The 14,607-nt window shown below is 40.4% G+C and overlaps 1 protein-coding gene across 1 annotated transcript in view; it reads left to right on the top strand.

The window, feature by feature from the left end:
- The window catches only part of LOC126481366 (ADP-ribosylation factor-like protein 2), a 106,827-nt gene that overhangs the window by 77,554 nt on the left and 14,666 nt on the right, over window positions 1-14,607 (top strand). The gene's annotated exons all lie outside the window — the stretch shown is intronic.

Below are 14,607 nucleotides of genomic sequence, written 5' to 3'. Positions count from 1 at the left end.
ACTTTGGAAGGGTATATGGAGCTATGTAGTTTCATTGATCAGTCTCATAATGTTGCTGCTGTACATAGTAGCATTAGTATACAACTGTTTGAAAGTTTCAGAGAACATATTTGCTAAAATCACTTTGTTTTATTGTAACAGAGACAATTAAATTTGTCCCTCCAATCTGCTTTCTTCTTTGTTATCAAAAGAAAAATGTGTTATCAGTCTATGCATAGAAAAAGAAAGACTTTGTAACTTTATTTCATTTTTAAAAACTGTGAGCATTGGTTGGATGTTTTATATTACATGTTGTGAATCACAAGGAATTTGCATATCAGAGTTTGCCAAGCTGATCTTCAATTTAAAAATATTTGTTTGTCATTAATAATATGTTACATATGACACCAAATTCAATGTCATCCTAAATTTCATTAATTAGCCACATATCAGTAGACGGATCACAGGCACTTGGTGGTGCTCGTGGTCTAAAAGAAACAGTGTGTTATTGAGATTGATTGGGTATTTTCAGTAATCTTTTTAGGAGATGTATTAAACATCTTGAGAAATGGAAGTGACAGCATAAATCATGTAACTGGCTAAAAATAAGAAAGAAAAAGTAGAGTGAAGTGAAATAAGCCCCTTGAAAATATTCAGAGGTCTTATAAATTCTGAATTTACTATATGTTTCTCAAAATGTGGGCAGTAGAACACACATTTACAGTCTTTCTTGATTCTGTGGCAGCATGAACAGCCATGTGAATTAGCTGAAGGAGAAACAGGTAGCTGCGAACATTTAAGGAAAGTGAAAGTAAAAGGAAAAGTAACCAATTGAAAACATATTTAATACAAAAAGATTAGTGAAGTTGGAAGGAAGAGGTCACCTTTTGTCAGGGGATATGTGACAAAGGGAAAAGGATGTGGTGGCCACATTTTCTTCAACATACTAAATTGTTATTCAATGTAGTAGCTGTGGAAAGTTTGTCCACTCATTGAATGTTTCTCCTATTGGATATCGAAAGTGCTAAGATATTGCCTGAACTGGATTTTACTTCTTCATGGCATCAAGAAGTACCTTAAGGGGCTCCGGAACGCCCTATACTTGCAATGTTAAAATAACGCTTATAAATTACATCTTTTCTCACAAAGTATTTGAGGTAGGAAGTTGAACTTTTTACAGATTATTTATTGGAATATGGGCTACAACTTAACACAGGGATTTTACAAAATTTTAGTTTAGTTATTAAAGATGATTTTTTTTCAATTGTAATGAAAATTCACAACATTTTTTTGCAATTTTTTATTTATATATTCAAAAATATACAGTTTTTTTGAAAAAGGCTGTGTTAAATTATGCAGAAGGTACTGCGTAACATTTACTGAAAGTTTGAAACAAATATGTTTGGAAGATCCTTAGAAAACGTAATTAGTATGAGAAAATAAAAGTTTTGGGAATCGAGCGACAAAGATTGGATTAACTTTTTAGTGCATTCCAGGTCCATAGGATGGTTTATCTTCATCCTCTGCAAACTCCTCCTCCAGCTTCCTTTTGTTCCTCCTCCTGATTACTCTTGCTTGTATTTCTAGACTCTTTACAGCCCTGTCTGCAGCCCGAAGATGTTCCTTGTCTAAAGCAAGCATCGCTCGTTGTTGTGTTCGTAGATTTTGCTACCATTTTCTTCAGTTGCAGTTACTGCAACACTGTTCCAAAAGGTGGTCATGTATGAACACTTATCACATTTCAGTTGTATTTCACTAGCAAGTCCTACGTGCTTTATTATGGAGAGTTCCAGACCAACTTCACTACAATGAATACATCTTACGCAGTTTGAAAAAATTCCTTTGAGAACTGACATATGAAATATTTCATTCACATCCGATTCGCCCATAAAACGTTCATAGTTTTCACTCATTGAACCAAGCTTCTTTTGTGAAGTATTTTCTTTCCCACTTTGACTGCTATGGGCAGGTGTACTTGAGAGGTTAGGTTCACTCACTTGGTTATCGTCTTTATTGTTTACAGTAATAACACATACCTTTGGCTTTCCAACATTTCTCCTTTTCTTAAAAGCCTTCAGAGGATTTCTAATAACTTTACTTTTACTCATTATTATACTTCAACAAAACAGAGACTCAAGAAACAGAATTAATTACGAATATTTTCGAGATAACGACAGAGTAAATAAACATGAAACAATCGACAATCACACCAGCAATATATATTGAACCATCACAGGTTAGCCACAATACATACTTTATCTCACATCACTAAAATGTACCTGATGAACACGGACGTTAATAATAACACCATTTGACAGCAGTTTAACAGCGCCACAGTGGGTCACCCCCATATAGAACACATTTCAACAAAAATTTAAAAATAGTTGTAGTCTTCGGAATTGAATAAATTATATATCTATTAAAAATCGCAAAAAAGTAAAAATTGAACTTTTCATGATTTTGAGCCTTTCCGGAGCCCCTTAACCACACAAAGAGTAATTTCTAAACATATCAGCAAATGGCTGTTCTCGCTTCAGAAAGTTGCCATCACACCTCTTTTTTGTGTGTTTACCAGGCTCTGTCATCTGCCAAGAACTTCATGGTATGTTTAAGTGCCATTTGAAATCAGTCATTGACTGAAGTAAATGTAGTCAAGGAATTTATTGTGGTCATCTTGTAGTGTAAAAAGCCAAAAGTGAATATTAACAACAGTATGAGCAAAAATAATTGCTCACTATATACACTACTCAAAAATAATTATGTGCAACCGGAATATCTGTGAATGTGTGTAGGCTCTGATTGTAAGCGATCAAGGGATGAACAAATAAGCCTTATGAAACTGAAAAATAACTTTACTGTGACATAAAGATAACAAAAATAGCAGCAGCTTATTCAAATGTGCACATCTTTGAAATCAATACCTGCTGCATAGGTGACAGTCAATGGTGTTATTCCACCCTGTGCATTGTAACAGGCTTGAATTCCCATCAGTTTTTGTCCACAAAGTCACTGCGATGTTGCTATTCACGCCTGTCCCACTCATCCGTGGCAAATCTTCCAAGGTCATCTGTTGTGTGAAGAAGGGTCTGCGCCAATGCCCTGGAAGTTTCAATTGGTGCTAAGTATGCTCAATCACTTTCAGGTACTGAAGGCCATTCCATTTGACTGATTCCCATCTCCTAGAAAAAAGTTATCCACAAGGTGGGGGCAGGATGCTTCTGCATTAATATCTTGAAACACAAACCCATCACTAAATTGTTGACGATGGTTCAATCCCGTCTCCAGCCATCGTGATTTAGGTTTTCCGTGATTTCCCTAAATCGTTTCAGGAAAATGCCAGGATGATTCCTTTGAAAGGGCATGGCCGATTTCCTTCCCAATCCTTCCCTAACCCGAGCTTGCGCTCCGTCTCTAATGACCTTGTTGTCGACGGGACGTTAAACACTAACCATCACCACCACCACCACCACCACCACCAAACTGTTGACTGTAGAGCTTGACAGCAGTTAGGAGGATCCTGCCCTGATGCTACAAAGCTGACAAGAGTTGTCTAAAATCTGTAAATGACACCAGGTATGCAGAACTCATGGTATCATATGCTTGTGGTGTGCATAGATATGTGGCAACATGCACACTTTTTTATGACAGTCATCAGGTGTTAAACTTTGCCCTTGTTGGTGAAGGGATCCAGGTTCCATTGCTGGTATTCCTTGCCCACCTTCCTCAAACAACCCAGTTCTGAGGGGCTTATTCTGTCCTTAGTAATGGATGCCTAAAGCTCAGACGGATTGTGTTAGGTCGACGCAGCCATCCCAGTTGCCTCCAGAAAGCCATCGTGCAATTCTGTTGCATTCTCTTGTGGTATATAAGAGCCATAAATTGCAGGTTGTGGTCATTTGCTGGTGATCTTGAGGAAAATCTTGTGTGTTTTGTGTTTCATAATCATAGTGGGATACTCAAATAACATCACTGTAGTGTATATCAGTATCGCAGGCAATTTCCTGTTCTGATAACACCTCCTACCCACACTGTGTAAGCTTGGGAGGGACATTCAAGGCCTGTTTAAGACTAAACATTGTTCTGTTCATGATTTGAGACAATTGTTTTTCTATTAAATTGCGCAGAGAATGAAAGGTTGCTTTTGCCTCAGTTACCTGGTGGCTGTGTGTGTTGATTTCCTATTGTCAAAAATATTCCGATTATGTTTCTGTGAAAAACAACTGCATAATCATGAAGGTGATGCTGCTTTAACTCTTTCAAAATGATTGAGACACTTCAGGAGGCTTTGAGTTATTAGCTGCCTATATGTTACCTGTTATATTGATGTCAATTTTTCTGTGCTATTATTTGGTAACAGTTCAAGCACTGTACTGCTCAGTGGCACATGTATAAGATGCTGCGTGCCACACAGAACTGGAGTGTCTTTGTTTTTATTGTGAACACACATAATGAGGTTCAAATCAAATGGCTCTGAGCACTATGGGACTTAACTGCTGAGGTCATCAGTCCCCTAGAACTTAGAACTACTTAAACCTAACTAACCTAAGGACATCACACACATCCATGCCCGAGGCAGGATTCGAACCTGCGACTGTAGCGATCGCGCGGTTCCAGACTGTAGCGCCTAGAACCGCTCGGCCACCCCAGCCAGCACATAAGGAGGAGTACAAGTTTTAAAACTGAACCCTGAATGAGAAATATGCTATAAGATGAAGACTAAATGTGTAAAAGCCTTATGCATCTCAAACTTTGGGTCATTTATGGGGTTTGGTGTGTGTTATGTGGACATTAAGCCACTTTTAACAATTATCAATTGTCATGCTGCGCTCTTTAGCTTCAGTATATTTCAAACCCACATTGACTGTCCTATCCAGCTAGTGCTGTGTCTCTGATGACCTGTCTTAACCCAGAAAAAGATGGACTCATGTTCATCAATTTTTGAGAGCCAAAATTTCTCCAGTTTAACCAGTGCAAAATCTTGTCAAAAATGAAAGTTTTCAGAATATTGTTTCTTGTTTACGTAGGACAAAGTGACATTATTCTTTTCAGAAGTCTTCTTGCATTTTTCTAATGGTGCATCATGTGTGGTTTGTTTTCCAGGTCCCATTTTAGCCTAAAATATGTGTGTAGTGACACTGAAACTGTTATAAAAGTACAATCAAAACTGTATTCCAAAAATTTCGCATACCCAAACCACCCCAGCTTTCATAACTTAACAGTCACACAAGATAATTACTTACCAGAGGGAGTGTGAATAGCTGTAAGTGGGAAACATTGTAATTCCTTGCCTATAAAGAAGCATGCCGTATTGACTCGTACTCATTGTGGTATGAAGTTTTCTAACATTTTCCCAGCACAGTTGATGGAATGTAATACTTTTGAGTGTCTGGCAGAATAAATTATTTCTTTATTATGCAAAATAATTTGTTTCACTTATGGCTAAGAGTGAGATGGTTTCTTTGAAAATGAAATGGTTTTGTTCTCTACTATTGGAGTTAGTGATCCATCAGTGTTAACCTGTTGAATTTTAATCTTCCTATCTTAAGTAGTTGGAATTGTCAGATGCTGTGAATGCTGCTGGTAGGTATTCTCAGTGGCTGACATAGACTTGACTCTGATGACTTCATGGCAAAATGTTGCTAATATTACCAGAAGCTCAACATCCAGCAAATGCTACATCTTATAATGAACTGTCTGACTGAGCAGCAGAATGGCCACTGTTTGACAAATGTACACCAAAGGGCGTAGACTGAAACCAGGAGTTTAATGCTGTATGTGTAGCAACGTGTTACTAACAATACCTCACAGTTTTGTAGAGCTGTCCAGAACGTCAGGGGCTCCATTTTAGGGAAGTATGTGGGATTGTTCAGGCCAGTGATGACTGCCTAGCATTGATCTGTGGTTTTAAGTAGTCACCTTCCACTGATTCTGTGTTGCTCTTGAGTTCCAAGAATGTTCTTGGTGTTGAAGTCACTTCCAATAAAGATATCACCTGAGATGGCTAGCAGTGCATTGACATTAGCAGGGCCCATATGTGTAAGTTTAGGCTGCTGATAGACTGCTGTGCAGTTAATGCAGCTTCTTGGGGTGTGTACTACAACTCCGTTGTCTTCTGTGGTGTTTAGCAAGGAAGCTCGGTGGGGTGGTGGTGTAGTGGTATTTTAATGTACATGGGTGTGTTTCCTTTGCGAGTTGGCCATTATTTTCAGTGGCCCTCATATTTGGTAACGCCAACTCTGACTTCTGGCTTCAGGAAGGTCTCACACTAGGCATTGTCGATGTGGTCCTTGGGTGGATGGAGTCCGGTATTTATGCCTGTATGGTGCTAGGCACTCTGTTTTCAGTCTGAAAGGCATCAGGCGCTCCGTACACAGTCTGCAGTCTCCAGTGGCAGCTCTAGTTGTCCTCTCTTGCTGTTAGTGCTCTGAGCACCGTTTGCACCTGTTGTAGCTGTCCTCTGGTGTTGTGCTCATCTTATAATGCTCCATTTTCATTCTGCACTATGTCATACACTCCACCTGTGGTTTGCGTCTGCCAAGGGCGACTCTAGTTGCCCTCTCATGCCACTGGTGCTTTGACCGCGCTTTCTACCTGGCTTGGCCATCGTCTGGTGTTGTGCCTGTCATCTGATGTTCTGTTTCATGTCTGCACTGTGCCAGGCATTCCATACACCGACTGCTGCCATCTTGGCCATCCTCTGGTTTTCTTGGGCATTGTGTGTGAAATCCTTGCCTGTTGGAGCAGGCATCCAGTATGGTACTTGTCATCAGGCACTTCAGGTGTTCCATTTCCTCCATGAGAGCACTGTCAAGAACTCAGTCACTTGTTGAATTACAACAATAGCAGATGTAGGACTGAACACCTTACTATTTCCAAGGAGGTAGCATGGACTGAAAACGAAGCATCAGACCTTAAGGAATCCATTTCCTTGATGCTCTCTGATGATGAAAGAATGGTTGAACAGGTTTTGCTGTTTCTTTTGAGAGTGGGTTCTGTTCCCATCTTCAACACTTTGACTGTAAGATATCAGGGTGGGAGCTACCCCTGTCACATGCTGAGCCCTGGAGGACACTCGCCTGCACCCAACCACTCACCCACCCACCCACCTACTGACCTGATTATTTCTCTCACCTTATTTTACTATCATTAGTCCTACTGATGTTCATTACACTTATACACTTTTCACTTGTAGTATTATGGATCACCTCCACCAGGCTAGAAGGAATTATTTATTGCATTACTCTCTTACTCCTGCATTGAGTCAGTAAGTGATCAGAGGGTCCAAATGTATTGGAGGTGCCACTCACTGCAAATGGGGGCAGGTAGAGGGGTGGGCGGCTCATCTGCTCTCTGGCTTGCAGACTGGTCTGAACCACAAATTTTCACATCTCATTCATGTATTTCCCATATCTGGTCCAATATTTCTTTTACTGCCTCAGTTTTAACACTTACATTTACTGCCACAATGTGATCAAATTTCTATCTGACCCTTTTGCAGCCTTTTGGGTTATGAGGGCACAGGCTTGACAAACTATTAAGGTGAGCAGAAGGGATGTTTTGACAAGTATTCCAGGACAAAGTCAATCAGTCCACTATCTTAAGACAAATATATGAGAAGCCAACAGAAAAAAAATCTAAAAGAAGCAGTCAGGAACCTGTAGAAGCTATAATGAATGAGAGGTGTCTCAAAACAACAGCATTTTTTTCAAGGCTGCGCTCACTGTGTGCTTGGATCTGGCACTGCATCAGCAGTGTGAGCCTGTTCAGGGGGTAGTTTGTACTTCAGATTCAACATTTTTTTGTAAGTCCTACAACTGCGCCTTTTCGGTTTGGGAACTGAATGCAGCACTGTCTGAGACTTCTGATCCTGGGCCCTATCATAACTGAATCAAGTAAGCTATGCTCCAGCATCTTGACAGCAAACCAAAGGAAATTGTTCTACAATTTTTATTAAAATGTGACCAACAGAACAATTTCAAACCAGTGAGACTGTTTTGATTTCCCTTCACAAACCGCAGAGAACACAGTAGCTACAGTTGCATTGCCTTAATAAGTACTGTCAAAAAGTTTTGGAACAAATGGTCAGTTGTTGCCTGATCTGGAGACATTATACTAGATAGCTCTCAGTGTAGGTTCAGGATGTAGTATTCTACCATAGAACCCTGAACGTTGTAGAGCAGCCTATAAAGCAGGCTTTTTCTGCAACATTACTTTACTTTACTTTTCCGTGTCCAGATCAAATTTTATTTTTCCAGTAGTCGGCACATGAGCAGATGTGCCTCGTCTTGTACCTCTCCGCATCCGCAAAGAACGTCGTCATCGTTAATCAGCAGTCCCCACTTGCACAGATTAGTTTTGCATCTGGGTACACCAGCCCTCAGCCTATTTTGTGTTCTTCACACTGTATAAGGAAGTTTGTTTCCAGGTGACATTTGCTCTTTTGGTATTATCTGCAGTGCGGTTTGTTCATTCTCCCATTTACGGACTCTTATTATCTTCCTGTGAACTGTCGAGGATCTTGGTCATTGCAATAAAGCTATTTCTAGACTTAAGCCTGCGGGCCTGAGTGATGTGCCCATTCAGTGGGTGTCGAGAACCTGTTTCTTTCTTTGTTCTCTCAGCGTCTGCTGCCACCTGCCTTCTGATCTTGGATGGGGCAATTCCAGAAAGTAGGTACAAATTATGCGTTGGTGTGGGTCTGAGACAGCCTGTAACAATTCGCATTGTCTCATTTACACTTACATCAACCTGTTTAGCATGTGCAGATGCTTCCCATACAGGCGCTGCATAGTCTGCTGCAGAAACACACAGAGCAAGTGCTGATGTTCTCAGTACTGATGGTTCAGCTCCCCATTCATAGTTTGTCAGCCTGCGGATGATGTTATTCCTGGAGCAGACTTTAGCCTTGGTGTTTTGGCAATGCTGCTTGAAGGAAAGCTTTCTGTCAAGTACAACCCCAAGGTATTTAGATATTGGACAGTGCTTTAGCTTCTTACCTTGCCATGTAACGTCGAGCTCAACTCCAGCATCTCTATTGCGCAGATGGAAAGCACATACTTGGGTTTTGTCAGGGTTTGGCTTGAGGTGAGTGGCGTTGTAGTATTGAGCCAGTTCTTCAAGTGCTCAGAGAGATTTCCAGATGTTGCATCAAAATTGGACCCCTGGACCACCACAGCTGTGTCATCAGCATATACGAACAGTCTTGCATCTTGAGGTATAGGTTGGTCATTAGTGTACACATTATAAAGGATGGGAGAAAGTACACTTCCTTGTGGTAAGCCATTCTTCTGCAGTCGCCATCTACTGTTCTTACCATTTAGGGAGACATAAAATCTTCAATTCTGCAGAAGACTGCCAATAACCATCGTCAACCTACAGTCCCCTGTGAGGTGATATAATTTGCGCAATAGCTTTCTGTGGTTTACCGTGTCATATGCAGCAGTAAGATCTATGAAAGCTGCTCCAGTAATTAATTTTTTTTCAAACCCATCTTCTATATGTTGCGTCAAATTAAGTATTTGCCCACAACAAGATCTTCCTGGTCTGAAACTGGCTTGTTCCTTTATGAGCTTTCCATCTATAATTTCTGCCACCCGGTTGAGAATCATCTGCTCCAGTATCTTATAGTGATGGCATAGAAGTGACACTGGTCTGTAACTTTTGGGGTCCTTTATCTCCTTGCCAGGTTTTAGTAAAGCCACCACTCTCGCCTGCCACCATAGTTTTGGAATATTCAGCTCTTTAATACAGGTGTTCATCATTTGTAGTAACCAGTTTCGAGCTTTGGGCCCAAACTGTTTTATCTGCTCCGTTCTAAGGTCATCGGTTCCAGCGGCCTTATTCAATTTCATACTCTGAATGGCGTCTTCCAGTTCGGTTGCTGTGAATGAAGCATTGAGGAGTCAGTAATCTTTTTGTTCTAGGGGTATAACTCTTTCCCTTTCTCTTTTCCCTTTGGTTTTCCCATTCTTCAGAAGTTGGCTAGCAATCTGATTTGCTGTTATCCCGTTGTTCTTCTGCTGGTGGTCAGTTGGGTCCCCACTTAAGTTTTTCAGTAATTTTCATGCACGTCTGCTGTTTTGTTTCATGTCAAGATTCTTGACTAGTTTGCACCACTGTGATCTCTTATCCTCAGCTATAGCATGCATTAGTTCCTCCCCAGCCTCCATTGTATCTTCGCTGAAGTGGTCCTGAGTGAACAGCTTTTGGTTCCTGTCAAGTAAGACCTTGCTGCTGCCGGTCATACCCTGGATGTACTGGGTACAGCAACCCCTTGGGATGTTTTTCCTTGAGATCCCTTTCACAAGATCGATAAATCTACCATACTCATCTGGTTGAGGAGGGATTTCTCTATCTCTTTGTCCAATTGCTCTTTAAATTTCTGCCAGTCTGCCTTTTTGAAATTAAACCGTCTTTGGAAAGTCACCTCCCCTGGTTTAACCATCGCATTCACAACACAAATGACGGTTCTGTGTTGTGTACTTAGGATAGGTTCTTCAACACGCTTCATGCACTCTGCTGCCAACTTCCTACTCACAAAGATGTTGTCAGGATTATATCCCCTTCTCCATCTTCTGCTGTTGAACGATGCTGGCTGTTTTGGATCTCATGAATGAGTTGTAGGTCATTAGTGTCAGCCCAGGATTCAAGCTGTACACCATTCTCATCAGTCTCATTATATCCCCATGCTTCACCATGGCAGTTGAAATCGCCCATGACAAAATTAATATGGTCATATGTAAAATTGTTTGGTTCATGGAAAACAAAGTCCACATCTGGTGGTTTGTACATAGACGTCACAGAGAACTTCTGGGCAAGAATGGTAAGTACTTCAATGTTGTTTACTTCTGTTATTGCAGCTGATGTTACGTTGAGCCCGGGTCTGATGAAAATCGCGCTCCCATACTTGTCGTGAGGTCTTTCAATGGCCAAATCCATTCCTGCTATTTTAGGTCTGTGGCTGGTGGCTCCCCGGTGTGTTTCCTGCACCAACAATACATCGCATTTATGCTTATACCACATGTCTGCTAATAAAACACACTTATGACTAGAGAATTCCTCAATATTTATCGACATCATCACAAGGGGTGGTCTTGATAAAAGCCGTTGCATCTTGATGTTAATTTGGTTGTGGACTTTAACTTGATCTGGTGTTAGAAGGATTAGCCGGTGAAATCTTTCACCATTTCCAGGGTATGCCTGATTGTGCCTATCTTCAATCTTTAGGCTCACAATCTTCTAGGAGGCTCCTTCTTTGTACCCCTATGCAACATTTATTCACATATATTTGTATATATACAAATGTAAGGGGTACAACACTCACATAGCTCAATCAGTGGAGTTTCTGGGGCCAACTTCCAATATTAATACAGTCCTCCCTATGCCAACAGTTAGTTGTGGCAGCCAGGGAGGCATGTGATGATCAAGTGTTTTAATTTTCTATGCTATCACATTGCTGTTGAGGTGTTGAGTCATATATTGATTGGTAGAAAAGTAACTGGAAGTGTAGGACAAATAAAGTCAACAACTCAGACTGGGTTACCTCCTTCTAGCCACAAAGACAAGATGATATACTTTTCATTATTATTGTAGCTCCAGGAAGAGGATCCTCAAATATGTGGTTCTTGCAACATGCAGATCATGGTACATTATTTAGACAAGAGGTTCAAGGCTAATTTACCTGCAGATCTTCCCTGTAATTTAGTCGACAGTAAGACAAATTTTAAGATTCTGTGAAATGTCAAACTTGTTCCGTAAAATACAAGGAAGGATTTTTAATATATTATCAGTGTGGCTGTTGGTGACAGGTCTTCCAAAACTCCAACCCCTAATTCGTGTCATGGGAGATAGGGAACAGCATGAAGTAGGGGATTGCCTGTATGGGCAAAGTACAGTGGTGACTGCATGTGCCCTGAGACTGCTACAGTAACTGTGAAGATCTGAAAGAGACTCTCAAAAGTGAAGCTGCAATAGGCTCTGCAAGTTAGTAGTGGATAATCACTATGCTTTCAAGAATGGAATGAGCCTCAGAAATTATTGATATAATAGATGACAACCCCACTGTGAACATGGATTACAATTTGGAACAGTGAATGTTTTTTGGACATTGACTGGGAAGGTGGAGTAGATGGTTACATAATGAAAAAAATGGAAGTTGGATTTGTTGTTTGTGGCAGAAACATATGGAAATGGGAAGGGAGGAGACAACAGAGAAAAGCTATCAGTTATATTGGGGCAGGAATGATGATGTAAGGAGAAATGAAGTGAGAGTAGTAGTGAGAAATGGGTTGAAATAACTGGAGAGAATAATGATAAGATAATGAAGACAGAAGTATCAATGGAGACAGAGACCATGGATATATTATGTGTGTATGCCCCACAGGTAGGCTACACTTCTGCAGAGAAAACAGAATTTGAAGAGGGAATGCAGATGAGTTGAAAGAAAATGATAGTAATGGGAGATTTAAACACTCATGTTGGAAGAGAGAAACAAGGGCATGAAAGTGTGCTTGTACCAGAGATTCGAGGTAGTCAAAATGAGGAAGATGAAAGACTGTTGGATTTCTGCCAAAGGAATGGTTTGTTGGTTGGGAACTCCTAATTGAAGGAAAAGGAGAGCAACAAGATTACCTGGTGCAGTAATGACTAGACTAGAAAGTTGGTAGTTGACTCTGTACTCTACAAAATGAAACGAATAGGAACATCACAGATATCAAGGTAAAACCATCAGAGGCTTGGACAGTGACCATCAACTACGAAAAATAACTCCGAGATGGACAGAAAACAAGGATAGGCGTGTAAGGGCATGGAGGCTGAAAGAAGAAGAGAGCAGCATAGAGTACCTCATAATAGTGAAGGAAAATCTCACAGTGGATGAAACTAAAATGGCGGAAGAGGAATAGTGTGGATTGAGGAAGACATTAGTAAGTGCAGCAGAGAAGTAATATGTGAAGGAACAAGCAACAAAAAGATATTGAAGGAAACTCCATGGTCAAATGAAGAAACAAAAGTTACGGTGCTGAAGAAGAATAGAGTCCTTTATGATATGGTTCCAGGATAGGACAATAGAGACAAGAGAAGAGTGCCAGAAGAGAAAGAAAGAGGTACAAAGAGTGATGGCAGAGGAGGGAAGATGGATGGAAGAGCGGACTAGAGTGATGGAGGAGGAGAGTGAAGTTTCAAAAAGGTGCTATATGGGATGGTTAAAAGTAAGAGGTGAAATGATATGACGGACTACCGTATTTACTCGAATCTAAGCCGCACTTTTTTTCCGGTTTTTGTAATCCAAAAAACCACCTGCGGCTTAGAATCGAGTGCAAAGTAAGCGGACGTTCTGAAAAATGTTGGTAGGTGCCGCCACAACTAACTTCTGCCGTCGAATATATGTAGCGCTACACAGGTATGCTTTGCTGGCACAAAGATAAATACTGGCGCCAAAACCTCTGCGTCAGTAAATAAATTTAAAAAAAAGGTGTAAGACGAGCTTTTTACTCCGCCCCGAGTTTCGACCACTGTATTTTCATACATTATCCAACAAAGTAAATACAAATTCAGTGTTGTTCATCTTCGAATGTAGCAGCATTTCAATGTACTACGAAAATCCGAGTGGCAAGACTATTTGGGATGTTTGTCAATATGGCCAACTCTACGTTCTGAATTTTTTCCTACCTGTGAGAAGGAACTTTTATGAATTGCGAATCACATGCAGTATTCTCTTCAACATAAGAATAATACGAATATAAACATTTTGCCATGTATTCTTTCGTGTTTGCTGTCATCTCATTTAAATCCCGTCTGCCTAATAACCTACGAAACTAGTGTGAGACAGCAGCAAATGCGGAAGAATATACATATCATGTCATGTTTATATTCGTATTATTCTTATGCCTAGTAGTGATACAATCAGAAATGAAGCACGGCAATTGACTAGATTTTAAAATCTAAGATGACTCTAATTTCTGTGCAGAATGTAATGTACAAAAGAGGCGTCTGCAAAGATTTTTTAACGGAGAAATATTTTAGCTTAACTCTCGTTCAGAGCATCTATCATACGCAGTCTATTATTTGATTCTTGTTGATCATTATCAAAGAAAGCAGCAGTGTAAGTAACAACAAATAGCATTTTCTTGCCATTGTTTCGTAAATGAGACAATTCCTCTCTTTTTTTTTATTGTAAGCGGCGGTAGTGCGCACCAAAGCAAGCCATGCCGCGAACAGCGACAGGCCGTAAACACGCACTATCAGAATGCGACAAACAATGCATGACACAGTACAGTAATGCATTTTCAGCTTAGAGTGACGTAAACACCTATAACAAAGAAAACTGCGCTTATCAGATCAAAGAAAAATAAGCAATCAATTCAAACGAGACGAAGCACGTGGAAAAGGAAGGGTACCCGTATAAATACGGACGGAGCGCCTGACGCATAGCAATGGCTACCTGGTAAAGCTCGAACCAAACTGCTGTAGCTGTATCATCATTCATACGACCTAAATTGTGTCTCATATTACAATGGACCAACTTTGTTTTGATTTGGAGATGCGGCCTATAACGTTTCTCTCCCCTTGAATTTCGAATCTCAAATTTCACGTGCGGCTTAGATTTGGGCAAATTTTTTTTTCCTTGAT

The sequence above is a fragment of the Schistocerca serialis genome, chromosome 5 (genome assembly GCF_023864345.2).
Source record: "Schistocerca serialis cubense isolate TAMUIC-IGC-003099 chromosome 5, iqSchSeri2.2, whole genome shotgun sequence".
In the NCBI taxonomy this organism is placed as follows: domain Eukaryota; kingdom Metazoa; phylum Arthropoda; class Insecta; order Orthoptera; family Acrididae; genus Schistocerca; species Schistocerca serialis.
This window is presented reverse-complemented; position numbering and strand designations above follow the sequence as displayed.